The sequence below is a fragment of the Candoia aspera genome, chromosome 1 (genome assembly GCF_035149785.1).
Source record: "Candoia aspera isolate rCanAsp1 chromosome 1, rCanAsp1.hap2, whole genome shotgun sequence".
Classification (NCBI taxonomy): Eukaryota; Metazoa; Chordata; class Lepidosauria; order Squamata; family Boidae; genus Candoia; species Candoia aspera.
The window spans coordinates 195421260-195440066 of record NC_086153.1 but is presented as its reverse complement, the minus strand read 5'-3'; the positions used below and the strand labels follow the sequence as shown (position 1 = coordinate 195440066).

The following is an 18807-nucleotide window of genomic DNA, read 5'->3' as shown; positions in this document are numbered from 1 at the left end:
TTTGCCTTCTTGGTATTCTCTTTCTTTGGGATGTATTTTGTTGCCACCTCTTGAACAATGTTGCGGACTTCTGTCCATAGTTCTTCCAGGACCCTATCTACTAAGTCCAGTCCCTTAAATCGATTCTTCACCTCCACTGCATATTCCTTAGGAATATTAGTGAGCTCCTATCTAGCTGATCTGTGGTTCTTCCCTAATCTCTTGAGTCTGATCCTAAATTGTGCAAGAAAAAGTTCATGATCTGAACTAGAGTCAGCTCCAGGTCTTGTTTTTACTGACCGTATAGATGTCCGCCACCTTTGGCTGCAAAGGATGTAGTCAATCTGATTTCGGTGTTGTCCATCTGGGGAAGTCCATGTATAAAGCCGTCTCTTAGGTTGTTGGAAGAGAGTGTTTGTTATGCAGAGTGAGTTGTCTTGGCAAAATTCTATCAGCCTATGTCCTGCTTCGTTTTGTTCTCCCAGGCCATGCTTACCTGTAATTCCAGGTGTCATTTGACTGCCCACCTTAGCATTCCAGTCTCCTGTGATGAAAATAACATCTCTTTTAGGCTTGTTGTCCAGTAGGTGCTGCAGATCCTCATAGAACTGCTCTGCTTTAGCTTCTTCAGCATCTGTGGTTGGGGCGTATATTTGGATCACTGTGATGTTAGATGGCTTGCCCTGAATTTGAATTGAGATCATTCTATCGTTTTTTGGATTGTATCCAAGCACTGCTTTAGCCACTTTACTATTAATTATGAAGGCTACTCCATCTCTTCTGTGGTCCTCTTGTCCACAGTAGTAGATCTGGTGGTCATTTGATGTGAAGTGGCCCATTCCAGTCCATTTCAGTTCACTGATGCCCAAAATGTCTATCTTTAATCTTGACATCTCATCAGTAACCACATCCAATTTGCCCTGACTCATAGATCTTACATTCCAGGTTCCAATGGTGCGTTGATCCTTAGAACATCGGATTCATCATTCACCACCAGCACCGTTGGCTGCTAGCCATCCTTTCGGCTTTGAGCTAGCTGCGTCATCACGTCTGGGGCTAGTTGAACTCATCCTCTGTTCCTCCCCAGTAGCATTTTGACCATCTTCTGACCTGGGGGTCTCATCTTCCGATGGTATACCGACATATCTCTGGTTGTACTGATCCATTTAGTTTTCACGGCAAGAATACTGGGGTGGGTTGCCATTACCTTCCCCAGGGATCGCATTTAGTCTGACCTCTCTGTCATGACCTTCCCATCTTGGGTGGCCCTTCACAGTTTAGCTCATGGCATCACTGAGGTGCTCAAGCTCCAGCACCATGACAGGGTAACGATCTTTTGCTGAAGGATTTGGCCTTACTAGTCTTCTAAACATGGACTTAAGCAGTGCAGTTATGATTTTTCATGACTAGAATTCTTTCATGCAGTTTTAAAGTAAATTGCTGATAGATGCATGGAAGGGACTTAACATCGGAAAATAAGAAACTGGGCAAAACTGAATTTGATTGGCTTCTCATTAATTTTGCAAGTTGTTAACAGCCTGATCCTCTCCTGGAATTATATTGGCTAGGTGAGTAGACCAGATGGCTCCTAAATCCTCTTGCATCACTACACTGGTAGGGAAATGTTATATTGATATGGCAATGTCTTTGTATCAGTGTGATGGCAGAAGAGGAGGAAACCAGTGGCCAGATTATGTTAAGTTAACCTCAGAGATGGGGCAGAAACTATTACAGACAAAACAATCAATGAGAACAAAAATAAAGGCAGACAAATGTCCTTCTTTTTCTCAGAACCTTTACAGAATTCCCACCTCAGGATTCTTTAGAAAAGATCCTCAAAGCATATCCTAAGACCCATGGGAAAAAAGATGAGTGGCCAGAATTTTCAGATGATGGACACAGAGGTCCTGCACTCATGAGCGGTAATAGTTTTCAACATGATGTGTGCAGAAAGAGGGCTCTAGAGGTCACAACATCTCCTCATGTGCATCAGTGAATAAATTGAGATTGTAGGCTCTTTGACTATCAGACATACTATTTTCCTATTGCCATGATTGACCATTCATTTCCAACCTGTTTTGGTTTGCAAGATAAGCCAAAGAGTAGATCAGAAAGTGCCCAGTATAACTTTCTCGAAATAGAATATTGTTTCAAGGACTATATTGTCTTCTTTCTGAGAATTTCCAAGTGTAGAAAGTGCATGAGGCAAAAAGTCCTAACTGACATTTCCTCACCGGATCATTCCAGAACCCATTACATATCACCTTCTCCATATTTTTTAATACTCCTACAGGCAAGGTACATAGAAGCAAGGTTGTTCTTCTCCCTGAATGTCATGCACATCATATGAAAAGTCCACAGCAGCTATAACAGTCAGGAACCCCGCTGTTTTCCTGCGAGACTGCCCCTGTGCATCTTCCAGAGTTCATGGCAGAGAGTTATGAAATGGGTATAATTCTACCCAGCATCGAAATCCATCAATGAGGTCCTCATTGCTCCTTCATTTCCCAGGCAGCTTTCAAAGGCTCAATAAGTATACATAAACTGTCATTCTTATTCCTCTGATGCAACACGTTTATTCCAAAAGCTGATGCTACTGTCAGACAATAAAAGCAATAACAATTCCATCCTTTAACAAGGAGTGAAAAAAACCCCAATATTTTATATACATTTGCCATATGCACACTTAAACTTTGGGGAGAACTGCTCTGGCGAAATCTTGAGATAACTCTAACTGGAACCATCCAGTTCAAGAATCTTCCAACTAGGCGAAAGCAGAGCAGAAAGAGAAGAAAGGAACAAAGAGGGAATCCCTTTTTGGTCAACAGGATGAAAAGTGCAGAGTCTGTGCTTCTGAGGCTATAGCTACAGCATTGACTGACTTCAAATCCTCAGATATTCAGGGTAAGTACACACAAAATGCAAATACAGAAGGAGAATGTACACAAAACCATGCTTTTTTTTTTTTAGAAAATGGCCTGGAAAAATATGTAAATTAAAAGAGCACACAAACATGAATTTTGAGAAAGCACGTGCAACTGCTGGTGAATTTTCATGTAGCTTTTTGAATTTCCAGCTTTCATCAGATACTCATTGCTTCTAATATACAAATAAGACAGAGGCAGTACTTGTGTAATTGATGGGTAGCAGCAAGGAATGTGGGAGTGATTGTGTTGATACATTAAATTTTGTTTCTGCAGCTCTTCTGCTGTTGGCCCTGCTACTGGTTCAGTGATATTATGCTAGGGCTAGCAATGGGATAGTGACTGCCTGGCATATCAAGACTGTAGGATTGACCTGTAATTTAGACAATTTAAATGCCGTCAGTAACTGTTAATTAGTCATTACCCCTGTCTAATCTTGTTCCCTGTTAACCGGAATTATGGTTGGGGATGATAATGTATTTCAGTACAGGAAATGAAACTAAAATAGGAATGGCACACTCTCACCTAGTAAAAGCAAGAGGGGGATGTTGTTATAGTAGCTGTGCTCTTACAAAGGAAGCAAAGGCTAGGATATAGGAGGAAAAAACCCTCCCTAAGCTATATAGGAGCATGGCTTCCAGCAACCTTGAACTTATCTGAAGTATTAAAAATAAAACAGTAGCAGTGAGTATAAGTAGCTTCTGGTAGATCAGCATAATTTAAACAATGTGAATAATTGCATGCAGATGAGTTCACCTTGTACTTATATTGCTTTATAACAATGTCACCCCAGAGTTATTGCTCATTTATAGCACTTTATGTGTACCAGAGGACTTGGATTCTTATACCTATTGAAGGGAATGTATTTCAGTAACATTTAACTTGGTGTATTTCTTTTATCTGACAAGCATTTGAAGAACTGATAACAGTGTGCAGTGTTTTCTCCTTGAGACATTTGTAAATAAGATTAGAATGTTTAAAATCCTCCTGCTTGAAATATAATGCACACAGGATATTGAAATATACATTCCAGATTATTTCACAGTTTTGCCACTGAGAGATTTATTATCATTTACAGTTTGGCCAGTTTTGTTCACTCATTGTACAATGATCAAAGTACAAATCTTTGAGCATAAGCAAAGTAGAATGAGACTAGTTCATGCTTAACACATTCAGAGGACAGATCTATGTTATTCATAGTATTGTAGTTCTTCTTAAATATGTGAAGAAACTGTCATATGATTAAATAATGTAGATCATTGCCTTATTCATTTCAGGCTTTAATTGCCTCAAGCAAAGGTGAGAGATGTAAGGGTACATAACACATCTTCGATACTGGCTGGGTCAGGTACATACATCCATTGCTAAAGGTCATATTGTTTATATTCATGGTTAGATTATGAATTCACAAAGAGCAAAACAAAAACCAACCAAACAAAAATCAACCTTCAAGCTAATTCTACACCCTTCTGAACACCCTTACACAGAAATCCAGTCTCTGGATGATATATCTAACTGTGGTTCTGGCAAAATAAATTCAGAACGTAATGGTTATTAGGAATCCTGGAACCACAATAATTTTGTACAAAAATAGATTTAGAAGGCAACAAAATGGTTCTACTGAGCTTCCCAGTGCTCTAGATTACCTGTCTAACCAATCATAATTCAATTCAAAAATATCAATTCACATAGGAACTAGTCCTCTGCAAGGCCTTACAACTTTACAGATCATGCAATGCTACATATGGAATCAGACTTTGGACTTAACAAGGGATTGACTATGGAGAGAGTCTTCTGTTTGGGTGTATTGGGCAAATGAATCTCTCTGGGCAAATAAGGCAAAAAAAAAAAAAAAGCAAGGAAAAATGGATACTCTGCTCTAGGAACCAGAATAGTAATTTTAGGAAAATATATTAGATAAGATTCCTTGATCTCTTGAGGAAAGTTAAATCCAGGTCAGTCTTAGAGATGAACTAAAGCCCACAAAAAGTGCTATGCACAGGTAAATAGGGGTTATGCAGGTAGCAGAATTCAAAGATAGTTGTGAGAGTCAAAGAGTTCAAATGACCATGGCTTTGAGGCTGTACTCAGGAGGGAACAGGACAGTATTATGCCAGGAAAAGGAAACCTGGACTGCATAGCATTCAATGGGCAAAAGGTGCTAATTGCATAAAAAGGGCCCTGAATGGCTCTTTGATCTCTGCTGCATGCTTAGAGCAAGAAGAGATTAAACTGCTTTGTGCTGCACAAGGAGATCCCCTCTAGTTCAAGAGATTCCAAGATTGTAGTCACTCTTAAATGAGAGGGAAAGTAGTAGTTTTATTGGTTGTTATCTTATCCATCTTTCTGCAAGGGAGGCCCCAATATTACTTTGCAATAGGGTGTACTCCCAAGTGAAGCACATCTGCTATGGAACCCTTAGATAAGTCCCGTGTTCATTGAAGTAGGATTTTATAGGTTAATTGTATAAAATGTACATGTCTCCATGCTTCTTGCTTACACGCACTATTTACGAGACACGATCATCCATGCAGATTTTGTGATGACCCCATGCATTCTTTTTACTGGGAATATAAATGGTTTTTTTGATCACCCCGGAATCAGCTGCTTCTTCCTCCCAATGATAGGATTTAGGTTGGCTTTTAGATGAATATTTGATCGTAAATGATACATACATGCTCACTAGCTGATTTTCACAAGACAATGTCTTCCAATCAATTTCCTAATCTACAGTGACGAAGGGATAAATAGTGTACATCCTGTGGAATGAAAATTCCTCAGGAAGATTCTGTTTATTTGGTTGATTGAATCATATAAAAGCCATCCTGCAGGGGACAAATAAGCACTGATATGCTACTCCAAAGATCTCATGGGTGGTGCTCAAGTAGAATTTCAGTTTGGAAGTAAGAAAGCTACCATGTATCCTGCTTCAGCTCTGATACAGCCAATTTACAGGTACTTCATGAGGTAGCTGTCTGGGTTATAAATTGGCAGTCAGCAAGCATTCCCACATAATGGCAATTCCCTGGAAATAATTCCCTTAATCAATTGAGGAAACACATAACTCTCTTTAATCAGTGGAGGAGATACATTACCAATTAGATTCTGAGCCCTTTGCAGTTTTCAGGGCAATATTCTCACTCAGAAATCTCAGGATACCTTTGGGTTAATGGAATATAATCAACCCTGCAACCTGGTGACACTAGAATTTGATTTGATTTATTTTATTTTATTTTGGAAATGCAGAGTTTTGATATCCTTTCAATAATATTGCTGATGACACTTTATTCATTTTATCACACAGACTTTTCTAGGAAGCTTGAAAGTTGACTCTGCCTGAGTTTGCTTAGTCAGAAGGGTAGAGGGGAATCTTACTTTTTGCATTGCTATTCTTAGTTACTGTTCTAAGGGCCTGATTAGAAAAAGCAGGGAGTTGGGGATTCTGGATTCAATCTAGAAATCCTCTCCTGCTTCTTCTCCCCTCTGTCCAATCATTTAAGTTTTGAAAGCTACTGGCCTATATTTCTGTAGTCCTGACTTGCTGCCTGGATTCTGTTTATAGAATGTGACAAAGAAACAAGCCATTTAATTTAGTAGTACCCATCCTATGATACTTTGCTGAGGTAAAAACAGCAAATGGCATCTTCCCCTCTGCCCCCACCCCCACCCCACAAGGTGCATAGTGTTCTAGTCTGATAAAGTTATTTTTGCACTTGAGTCAGAAAAAGTTCTGCAGCACATTCCCCCTTGGCAATGAAAAAACAAAGTTAATAAACACATCTATATATTTCTGGCCTTTTCATGACACACCAGGTTTGCTACCAAGGCAGTTGCCTCATTTTCTCCTAACTGAAGAACAGCCAGGCCCTGTTTTGAGCTAAACACTGATAAGTGAGGAGCATAAACTTCAGGTGACACACCCTGCCACTGTTACGTGTGAACGTGTAGCAGCATTTCTTTTGTAATATACACTTGTGTTTAGAAGCAACAGCTTCCATGTTTGTGTGATCTACATCTATTGTAGTATGTCCTAGTATTTTTTTAAACCTGTATAAAAACAAATGTTATGAATGAAGTGGTTCTAAAATTAAACAAACTGAATTTTCAAAACTGCCCTGGAATCAATGTTCTTCTTTTTATAGCACACTCGGTATTCATGCAGATTGGTGTATAAAATCAGCTTCACATTGGAAATGAGGAATGCCTACTTCTAGCATAATAGTACATATTTCCCTAATATATTCATCAAAAAGCAAGACAATTGTGAATTAAAAATGAGCCCTTCCCACTAAAAAAAAAAAAGGATAGACAGAAAAAGAAGCTATGTACCCAGACAAAATTCCTGTGAAATAGTCTACTTTGTCAACCTTGGGTGGCTAACACCAACTGATGCCATCCTCAATTTCCCTATGCCTGAATATGGACAAGCGTGTGTGTGTGTGTGTGTGTGTGTGTGTGTATAGTATAGCTTCTAATCAGCTAGCAGCTTACTTCAGGAAATTTAAGATCTAGGACAAAAATTATGGTTAATTACATGAATAACTACTGACTATAATGAATTGCCTAAACGTAAGTTATTCCATTTATAAAGCCAATTAATCTTCTATATAAAATATACCTACCATTCTCTCTCATCCATATGAACCATTCTCCTACACAGAAACTTGCCAGTTCACACACACAAGCTTCCTTCTAGCAGAAACATCACAGAAAAAGGAGGAAAAATAAGAGGAATGTGGAAAGAAAGGGAACTGCACTGGGAAAGGAAGAGAAGAGGGGGAACAAAGATGAAGGGAGGGGCAGCAGTAACTGAACAGGAAAGGAATTAAGAAAAGACAGAGATTGAGGTGTTACAAAAAGATAAAAAGGCCCAGCAGCCTGCAGTCATTTGCACCTCCCATTTGGTTGTTTTGAACACACTTTTTCTTTCCAGCAAATATAAAATACTGTAAGTTCCCCACCCTCACCCTCTTTCACTGGTACTTATTTGGGGAAAAGCATCTTTGCTTTCCTATTGGGAGATAAAATGTTGTAGGTCTTCCCTCAACATTTTTTCTGATGTTTCACATCATCAGATAGTTCTGATGAACTTGGCTTCAGGTGAAACCTAATGATAGCCTAAAACTCAGGTGACAGCCTGGAGAATTCCTATGAAAAACTTCATTACTCCTATCAAAACTAAAACTGAGCTACCCCTTCCCCCCTCCCACTTAGGAGAGTTCGTTGGTCCAGACAAAGGAATAGGGGCCTATGTTGCTGCTTTGGTTGGGGTCATCAGCCTTTCCAGATTGCCTGACAGAACCAAGAGACTGTGAAGAGTATCCTGCTAGTATGACTGAACATACTATACCAACAACGAATCTGATGCTAAAACCTACTTCTCAGCCTGAAGTTCAGCTCACTTCTCCTCCCAACTTCTACAGGGAAGCTTTCTTTAATTGTCAACTGTTTTTTAAAACCTTGCTTTTCCACTTTTGAAAGGCACTGAAAGATTCGGCTAAACGCCTTCAGCTTTTCTGGGTTTATCACAGTGTTCCATTTCCTTGAAACAGACTTCTCATATTTGCCTTGTGAATTAATGGAATGAGCACAGCGAAGAGCCAGGGGAGGGAGTGTTAGTTGAGGGGGGGTATCTGGGGGTGTGATGACTAGGATAGCCTGGGTTTCTTTTTTTCTAAAAACAACCATCTCACGAGGAGAAGGCTGGGTCAGTGAACGCTTGATTGACTGCACAAGTGCTGTCATGCCAAGCAGAGAGAGATGACAAAAGGCGCTATAAGATGGCCTTTACAAGCAGATTTCTAGAACAAGTAGCTGGATCAAGCACCGGCCCTGCACTCCTCAGCCCCTAAAAATAGGTGCCGAGCGCCATGGTGCGCATGCAGGGCTAAAATAAAACCAGCTGTCTCTAGTGACTTGCTTGAGAGAAGGAGAGGGGTGGGTTTCAGTGGAGCTGGTCTCCACTAGACTATACATTCAGGGGACTGGGAACTTTGTCTCACAAAGGAAAGTGAGAGAGGACTTTTAAGAGAGGACTATCAAGACTCTCTGCCTCTTACTGGTTAGTTGTGAACAGGAGAAAAGGTAAGTGGCTTTGTAACAAATCTGGGTATTTGGGCCAGCAGTGAAAAAAAATCAGGTGTTTCTCTCAGGGCATGAATTTTGTACAGTATGGGTATTTTAAATAGAATCCTGTTGTCCAGAGTAGTAGCAGCTGTTGAAGAAGAAGAAATCCGAGGCAAGTGGCTTTTGAATTAGAATTGAGTGGTGGGGGGAGTCACTCTTAATGCTTGGAATCCATGTCCTACTTGGATCAAGGATCTTTTCACAGAACTACTTCTGCGACCGGCTTTGTTTGGCTTTATTGGCCTGAGCTGATTTTCTAGGTCTGCTGCTGGGAATAGAGCAGGTTGCAGGTGGGGTAACTCTGGAAGCTGAAGTCTGAATCGATGTTCAGCACTCAGCCACACTTACTGATTTTGGAGCAGCTGGGGCTGAGGACAAAAAAGAGCCATTTTGCCCCAATTTCCATAGGAAGCAGAACTAAACTTCTCCTGAGGCCAGATCCTATTTTGTTGGAAGAAACGTCAGTCTGAGGGGCAGCCTTCATTATTGTGCCTCTTAACAAATCCTGTCTGTAAATAATAACTGTGGTGTTTAGTTCACAACGTTTATTTTTGCTAATAGTTTCTTTTTGTACAGTTCAGGATCACAATATTTATGAAGACTAGCTGGTGTTGAGTAAACTTTAGAACACATGACTGAAAATTAGCAGACATTTTATATAGGTGGTTTTTATTTGAGAACTGAGTTCTTTAAGTTTTCTTATAGTACATTGTGTTTTTTGCTTAAATATGATCAGATATTCACCATGATAGCTGGCAGATTTGTATGATATTTTCTTTGCAATCTATCTTAAACAATACAGGATAGTGATAACCAGGATTTTTGGGGTTAGGTGGGTGTTATTTGGCCACTAGTTACGTATTTCACTGTTAATCTAATACGATGCTACGTTATCTATTACTTGTTCCTTCAGTGAGATCATTGCCCCTGTTTTGTCACCTTGGCTAATATGGTTGGAAGATAATCAAAATCAGTATGTATCCCCCTATCTCTTTCCTGCAAGTATGTATTTAAAGACCATTAGCAAATTGCAATCCTAATAAAAATAGACATGCTGAAAATAAAAAGGTATGTCCAGCTATGACAAATATAACCCAATAGCTTACTGCCTTACAATTAGCACTGCATAAAGGAAGATCTAGATACTATGAGTGAAAAGCTTGTAATGATAACAGACACCAAATTGCTTTCTCTTAATTTTTAAAACTTTTCCCCTGCAAGAGCTTTGTGTTTAAACTTTAGCAGGTAATTAAAACCCAGGTTGTCCCTTACTGAACCCAGCATTCAGCAGAATTTCTTCCCCTCACAAGAATATTTCAAAATATTATTTTAACAGCCACTATACATTATGATATTTTGTACTGATTTTCTGCACTAAGAACTTTTCAAACTAAAATGTTAGAAATAAGAATTAAAGAGTAGTGTCTCCTCATTTATAGTAGAGTTGGTACTTCTTTGCATCTTTCCAGAAGTTTTCTTCCATACTTTTTGCTTAGTTTTCTCTTCTTTACAGACATTTCCTATATTTTTTATATCATCTAGTTGGCCTTTGTCTGTTCACCATTATCTCAGTCTAAGCATATTAATCAGCCTTATTATGTTTCAAAGCTTTGTTTTTATTTGTTATTCTAAGTCCCAAAGTCCCCATAACTAGTTCCAGAGCTCTGCTTAGAACAGCAGTGAGATAAAAGTTTAAGTCCTTCATGAAGCAGATTATTTTGGGTGAACAGTCTATCTGCAGCTTTCATTCTAATCATGAAATACTTGTCATCGTTCAACATCTGACATTCAAAGGAATCATGTTAGGCTGTTCTTTCTCCATCTTTTTCAAGGACTGCTTAACCCCTTAATGTCAGATTAGCCAAGGATCAATGGTGTGTGTGTATCTGTGTGTTTATGTATATATTTTTGAGGATGATAAAATTACATAAATGGTTCCTGAAAAAATCTATTCCCCCACCCACACAAGTACAAGTTGAACAGCAGTAAGGCAAAAATGCTCCCAACCTAAGTATGACTCCAGATGAACACAACCATGCAGTTTTCATGGCAACAGTATGGAAATCGGTTGCCCCTGTTTTCTTCTGGAAGATTTTTTTGACTTCCTAGTCTAAACTGTAGCTCTGGGGTTTCTTGGTAGACTCTTAGTTGAGTACTAAATGTTCCTAACTCTGCACAGCTTGTTTGCTGAAACAAACTTGTTTATTATCAAAATTTGTATGCTGCCCAACTCCCAATGACTCTGGGCAGTTCACAAATAAAAATATTAAAAATAAGAAAAAAATATACAAAAATAAAAGATTGCAAAAATGACAAACACTGAACAGGAACAAAGGAGAAGCAAACGCACACAATCCAAAGGGGGCTTCACTCACCCTCATCAAAGGCCTTCAAGGCCCTTCAAAATACCAGCAGGACGTGGGCCATCCAGATCTTGGAAGGCATCTTGTTCCAGAGGGCAGGGACTGCTGCAGAGAAGGCGTGCTTCCAGAGTCCTGATACATGGTATTATTTAATCAAAGGGACCCAGAAAACAGCTGGCTAGATTGAATTGGCTGGGCAGATACTATGGGAGACAGGTGGTCCCTCATATAGCCAGGCCCTATGCCATGCAGGTCTTTATAGGTAACAACCAGCACCTTGAATTGCACCCAGAAGCAAACTGGCAACCAGTGTAGCTTGTGAAGCAGAGGTGTTACATGGGCAATCAAGGCATGCCCATTACTGCCTGTGCTGCTGTATTCTGGCCCAGTTGAAGCATCTGGGTGGTCTTCAAGGGCAGCCTTATGTATAGGGTGTTGCAGGAGTCAAGCCATGTAGTGACCAAGGCATGAATGACTGCCTGACGGGCCTCCCCATCTAGGAAACAGCACAGCTGATACATCAAATGAAGCTGTGCAAAGGCTTTCCTGGCCACAGCTACCACCTTCTCTTTGAGGAAGACTGCACACCACTCTTGAATGGTGAAGTGCAACCTGACTGAAGTCAGAGACGGAATATCCCCAGATGTGAGTGGCCCAAACACCCACAACCACTCAGTCTTGAGTTGGAGACAGTACCTCCCCATCCATGTGCTACCTAGTACTTAAAGAAAAAAGGGTTGATGCTGAGATTGCTTACCCACAGTGAGTAAGAAAATGCATGACAGTTTAATTCTCAAAAATTATATATATGTGATAATTATACTTCAGGAGATCTTTGTACCTTTAAATGTGCATATGAATCTGCTGTTAATGTCCATGTCATTGTAATTAAGGAGATGAAACTAATTCACAGCTGCAGGGAAATCTATCTGTAAGCTGACTATTTCCAGTAAAATGAATGAGAAATCCATTTCATCTGGGAAAATCCATACATGTATCAGGATTTCTGCATTAAGTGTAGATTGCCGATACACTTAGGAATTTTCATCTGGCATAGTGACCACTGCCTTCAGGAGCATTAAGTCTGGTAATGTTTTGTTTTGGAAAATGTAATAAACTACTTTTCAGTTCAAAGCTGATTACAATAAAACAGAATTTAAGCAGTCTACGAAAGGAAAAGCAACTGCAGTTAGAAATTGTAAAACTACAATGGTAATAAAACTGAAAAGCAGCACTAAACAACAAAATATCCAAGCAATGTAAAACATTCCATTGGCAGGACAGCAATACAACCAAGCCTTAAAGGCTTTGGCAGGTACATCTAAAAGTCTTTTCCTGATATTATGCATTTATATGGATCAGCTCCAGCCATTTGCAGAGACAAATATTTCAAAGAAAAGGCGAAACAACCCAAAATGTTCTTTTCTCAGCTGCCATTCACTTAACTTCAAATATTGGAGAAACCTAGAGAAGGGTCATAACAGTTGATCTCAATAATCAGTCAGATTCATCCAAGAGAAAGCACTACTTTAGATTCTCAGAGTAATTAGCTTAAGAGCAATGTTTTGAACTGTGCTTGAATAAACTGGGAGACAGCATGGTGGTTTTGCAACTGGCCAGATGTGGCTTGTCCAAATCAATAGTTTCAACCAGCCATCTCCAACCTGACCTTCTCCAGATATGTTAGAGCAGTGTTTCTCAACCTTGGCAACTTGAAGAGAGGTGGGCTTCAACCCCCAGAATTCCCCAGCCAGACATGCTGGCTGGGGAATTCTGGGAGTTGAAGTCCACCCCTCTTCAAGTTGCCAAGGTTGAGAAACACTGTGTTAGAGTATAACTTCCACTACCTTCAGCCAGCATTGCCTGTCCCCATTTGGAATAATGGAAAGTGTAGTCCAACATTTCTGAAGGTGTCAGATTGGGAAAGCTGGTGTAGATATTTTGGGATTGGTTGAACAGCCAAAAGAATCTTCAGAGCCTAACATGTGACATGGAGACACTACTTTAGGTAAAAACAAAATGCTGTTATATAATTCAGAGTTAGTAAATAAAGGGAATTTCTTCAATCTGGAGAGTTAAGGGAGTATTTTTAATGGTGTTGCTAGTGTAGATGCTGCCATTTCAAAACCACAGAATTCAGAGCTGCTGCAGCAACAGTACGCACCTGCCCCTTAAAACCCTTTGAAAATTTTGAAATTGCCCTTCAGTTTTGAAGTCTGAAACCTCTTTTTCCAGTTGCTGAAAGATGGTTTGCAACTGCTAGTCCAGTCCTAAAAGCTTATCTGAGCATAATTAAAATTGGCCAGTTTATCTCTGTCCTGAGAGTTACAGCAGTGGATGGTACGGCAATTGAATCAAGGTGGATCAGTTAGGGCATCCTTTCATAGCCTTCCTGTGGGTTATGGGAATTACAGTCTAGTACATAACAACCAGGTTAGGGAAAGCTGAGTCTGAGTCATGAGAATCTGTTTGAGAAAAAAAAGATAGCATTTTCTCAGAGTTGAATCTGATGATGAAACAGTGCTTTAGGTTTTGTTTCCAACCATTTAAAAATTATATGTTACAGGCAAAAATAAATCTGATCTTATCAATAAGGAAATCTGAATATAACAGAACCGATTATGTTTTTGCTTCTGGGTATGAGTATTTTTTCCCCTTTCTTTGTGCCTTCAAGTCAGTGCTGGCTGCCTGGACTAGTCCCTGCAGCTTTCTTGGCAAGATTTTTCAGAAGTGGTTTGCCCTTGCCTCCTTCCTAGGGTTGAGAGAGCGGGGCTGGCCCAAGGTTGCCCAGCTGACTTTGTGCCCAAGGAAGGATTAGAATTCACAATCTCCTGATTTCTAGCTTGGTGCTTTAACGACCACACCAAACTGGCTCTCAATTTTTATATTACTGTATATTTGTTGTATAAGCTCATCCCTCACAAAATCTTTTCACTGAATACACATCATTTGCCACAAATGATCTCTTGAATATGTTATCTTGGAGGAATATTCCAGTTACTGGATTTGTGCAAGAAATGTTGTGACTGTATTGTCTTCCCAAAAGTCAGATGTGTCAGTTTACCTAAAAGCAAACATTTGGCTTGAGCTGATAATCTAATTATAGTCAAATGGATCCTAAAATAGTTTATTTTGAGAAATTATTATGATAATCATATATGGCACCATCCTGTTAGATTCTTCCCTCTGTGGATTGTTCTCTAAAAGGATTGAGAATATATTAAATATGTGAAACACCATTGCTATCTTAGCCTTAAATGAGAAAATTGTAAAAGACTCAGATGTCAAATAATTTTCTTTATCAATACAGAGAGATCTAATTGTGTTCATTTCTGTAGAAAGAAGAGTATGACATTAATGCCTGATCCTAGATGGCCTCTAAGCCTATATAGTTATTTCTTACAAGATTAAGACCTAGTCTCAAATGGGTGCTATTCCCCTGTTATAAAGTTGGGGCTAGACTTTCTCATACTTAACTTCTGAAGAAAAAACTAGAGAATGAGATTTCTAGTTATCATTAAAAAGAGCTTAGTTGTCAACCCATCCACTAATTTATCTCAGGATCGAAAAGAATAAGGGGCAGGTAGATGAAGGATGTGAAAACCTGAGGGCTGGGTAAGAAAGAGCAGGGCTCAGAGAAGCTTGTGGAGAGGAGACCTTCAGAGATCATCTTGTCCAGGATCCCCATAGCCTTGATAGGGACAACGTAAACACTGTTTTTCTAATTCTTTCCCCCCTAATATGTGTTCATCACATATTTGTTGAAAGGGCATCTCCCATTCCTAGGGTCTGCACATGAAGCATGGGCATCTGAGCCCACAAAGCCTCATGCTCAAACAATGGAAATCTATGTAGTCTATATTTCTCCTTCCAACCTGGTGCCACTAGTTTGTGAAAAGGGCTTGAATGTTGCACTTTTGTGTTTTGTTCCCCTCTCTCCCACAAGTGAAAATGTAGATTTGCATGCAAGTCCCTGAGGTCTTCTGTGGTCCCCAGAGTTCTATTGGGGGCTCCCTGGAGCATCCACCAACTATTCTGTTTGGAAACATTTGCTTTCCCTTCATCAGAAAGTAGAAACATATGAAGATTATAGTGTAAGCCCAAAAGACAGGCTTAACCTAGTTTTTGATGATGATGATGATGATGATGATGATAGCTTTACACTCGCCTTCCCAAAGCAATTGAGAAGGAAAAATCTAGAAAATCCTGGTTCACCCAATCTGTGTGATATGGCTCTGCCCACTTTTTAAATAATTCTGCCTAGTGCAGTCTCTGAAATGTTAACATTTGGTTAACACACCAAATGTTAAATGCAGCCCTTTGTCAACAAAAGTTCTCCATTCTTGCCCTAGAGGCAGTTTTCTTCTATTTGTGCCGTAGTTTATATCTATGTAGGAATTAAAGACTTTTACTACATACAACAGTGTAACTGAATTAAAGGGAAGAAGATAATGTGTTTATTTGGCAGCGAAGTATTTGCAATCACTCAATCTTATTTCTAAGACTGTATATAATTCTGAGGGCAAATGATGGGCCGTGGCTGGGTATTCATTTATTTATCTTTACTAGATTTATGTTGTGCAGTTCAGGGTGGTGTAAATAATGCTCTTTCCTCCTATTGTCCCACAACAGCACCCACCTATGAGGTGGGTTGGGCTTAGAGAGAGTGGCCCAAATGGGCTTCCATAGTTGAAAGTGAACTAGAACTCATAGTCTCCCAGCTTCTAGTTCAGTGCATGAATCACTATGCCAGACATATCCAAGGGTGAGTTGTCTAATCTCAGAGCCACATAAGGAAACCTTATGTGGCCTCTGTTGATTTGGACATTTACCGGGGGGCGGGGGGATCTTTGTTGATGCAGGAAAAGAAAAGTTTTTGAAAACACATACTGTTTTTCTCTGAACTGCATTAATGGAAACATTCAATTTCTGGCAGAGAGCAGAACTGGACAAAAGCCCAAACTGTGTTTATTTTACTTTCCACACACATTATTTTGTACTTTAATTTTCATGTTCTTTTGTGGCACTTTTTGAAGAATTCTGGCAATGAGCTTGACTGCATTATGGAGCTTCACAGGATCAAAGTTGCTTTCTAATTTTAATCTACCCTGGGAGTTATATTCCCATTCTTTACTCCTTATGACTGGTACAATGACAATTACTTCAGATGTCCTTGAAGGATGTTTTTTCACCTTGCTTGGAGAGGAAAAGCAGAATGTGCAACACATATGTTGCAAACTGCTGTCAAAACTTACAAACGTGTGGTTATTTTCAATAATTTAGCTCAACCACAGCTCATAGTCATGTGATATGAGATCCTAAAACAGCCTAAAAACGTTTCCATCACTATATATCCAAATTACATTTCCATGGAAATATCAGTGTTTATCAATTTTATATGCATCAACAGATAGAGACTGGTGGAAACTTGTGACAAATACAAGGGCTTTTTCCCCTTGAGATGAAATATAAATTAAAGTTTAATGACATATCCATGGATTTTCGTCCTGGTTACTGGACTTTTTGGCTCCACAAGCAGCTATAGTTGCTTATAGGGTAAGGCGCTTTAATGAGGTACTTAAAGCGATTAGTAGATTTGAATCCCCCTTCCCATCACTTTCTCAAAGATGCTCCCCCTTCTCTCTTTATAGACACACTGACATATGGATATCTATCCCATTGTGCAGAGAGAAGATTTAATATCTACTAGATTTTTTTTTCTTCCTCAGTGGCATTTTATCCACCTAAGTGAGATAGGAGGAGATGGGTGACAAGAGTGGGTATAATGATTTTCCCTGTGTTCTCCTCCCTATTTAAATTGTAGTCTCTAGCCACAAATGCCAACTAGCACAATTTTGCTGTGGACGAAGTGGTGACTTTCTCCATGTGTCTTCATCTCCATTCCAGTCTCACCTGGCCAGTATGCAAAATAACTATGCATGTTGAAAACTGATTTAGCTGGGAAGGAAAACACACCAAGATTTTTTTTTTTTTTTTTGGTGCCTTCAAGTCAGCATTGACTGGACAGGTTTGACTGCAGTTTTCTTGGCAAGATTGCAGAGGTGGTTTATCATTGCCTTCTTCTTAGGGCTGAGAGAGAGGGACTGGCCCAAGATCACCCAGCTGGCTTTGTGTCTAACAGCAAGATTATTTATTTATTTATTAAACAGGTTTATAAGGCCGCCCAACTCACACACGGTGACTCTGGGTGGCTTACAGAATTAAAAACCATAAAAACACAATAAACACACACACACCCCACGGCAGCAAACACATTCATACCAGCCACTTGATTGGCTCTGAAGCAGCTTGGTGTCCCCAGGCCCGTTGACAGAACCACGTCTTCAGGGCCTTCCGGAACAGGAGCAAGGAGGGGGCCAATCTTATATCTGGGGGGATGATGATCCAAAGAGAGGGAGCCACTACGGAGAAGGCCCTTGTCCTTGGTCCCACTAGATGTACCTCCCTAACTGAAGGGACCCACAAGAGACCCTGCCTCCCTGCTCTGGTGGGCTGGGTGGATGTAACTGGGGAAAGGTGGTCCTGCAAATAACCTGGCCCCAAGCCACGTAGGGCTTTAAAGGTGATAACCAGCACTTTGAATTGGACCCGGAAGCAAATTGGCAACCAGTGCAGCTCCCGCAAAGGAGGTGACACATGTGCAAATCTAGGCTTGCGCAAAACTATGTGGGCCACTGCATTTTGAACCAACTGAAGCTTCCAGATACTTTTCAAGGGCAGCCCCATGTAGGGCGCATTACAATAGTCCAAACAGGAGGTGACTAGGGTGTGGGTGACTGTGAGAAGGGCCTGTTGGTCCAGGAAGGGGCGAAGCTGGCACACAACACGCAGTTGTACAAAGGCTTCCCTGGCCATGACTGCCACCTACTCTTCGAGCAGGAGTCATGAGTCCAGGAGAACCCCCAGGTTATGCACCGGGTCTGTCTGGGGCAGTGCAACCCTATCCAAGACCAAAGATGGTAATTCTCTGGAAACCAAAGAGCCCCGAACCCACAGCCTGCCAATATACCATACCAATGCTTTTTGGCAGGCTATGAATAATGTGTATTCTGTACTGGGAAGGGAAATTCTCATGCAACTCCTCCACATCATTGTTCTCCTCTAGCCAGCTGAACAACCAAGTGGTAGAATTGCACAGGTGAGTTAGAAGCTTGGGTACCTGTAGCAGGCTGTAGTAAGGGTGCATGTGAACTGTGGCCTAGAGATCATATTTGTTGTTTATTCATTCAGTCGCTTCCTACTCTTTGTGACTTCATGGACCAGCCCACGCCAGAGCTTCCTGTCGGTCATCAACACCCCCAGCTCCCCCAGGGACGAGTCCGTCACCTCTAGAATATCATCCATCCACCTTGCCCTTGGTCGGCCCCTCTTCCTTTTGCCTTCCACCTTCCCTA

General features: G+C 40.4%; 1 protein-coding gene across 2 annotated transcripts in view; it reads left to right on the top strand.

Moving 5' to 3' along the window:
* XIRP2 (xin actin binding repeat containing 2) overlaps window positions 1-18807 on the top strand; it is a 124393-nt gene that overhangs the window by 19968 nt on the left and 85618 nt on the right. Inside the window, exon 1 of one of the 2 annotated variants that reach the window (XM_063318232.1) lies at window positions 8846-8987. The exons of the other annotated variant lie outside the window; for it this stretch is intronic. The gene's annotated coding sequence lies outside the window, so the exon portion shown is untranslated. Of the gene's footprint in view, window positions 1-8845; window positions 8988-18807 lie in introns of those variants that run through there. 2 annotated transcript variants of the gene reach the window in all.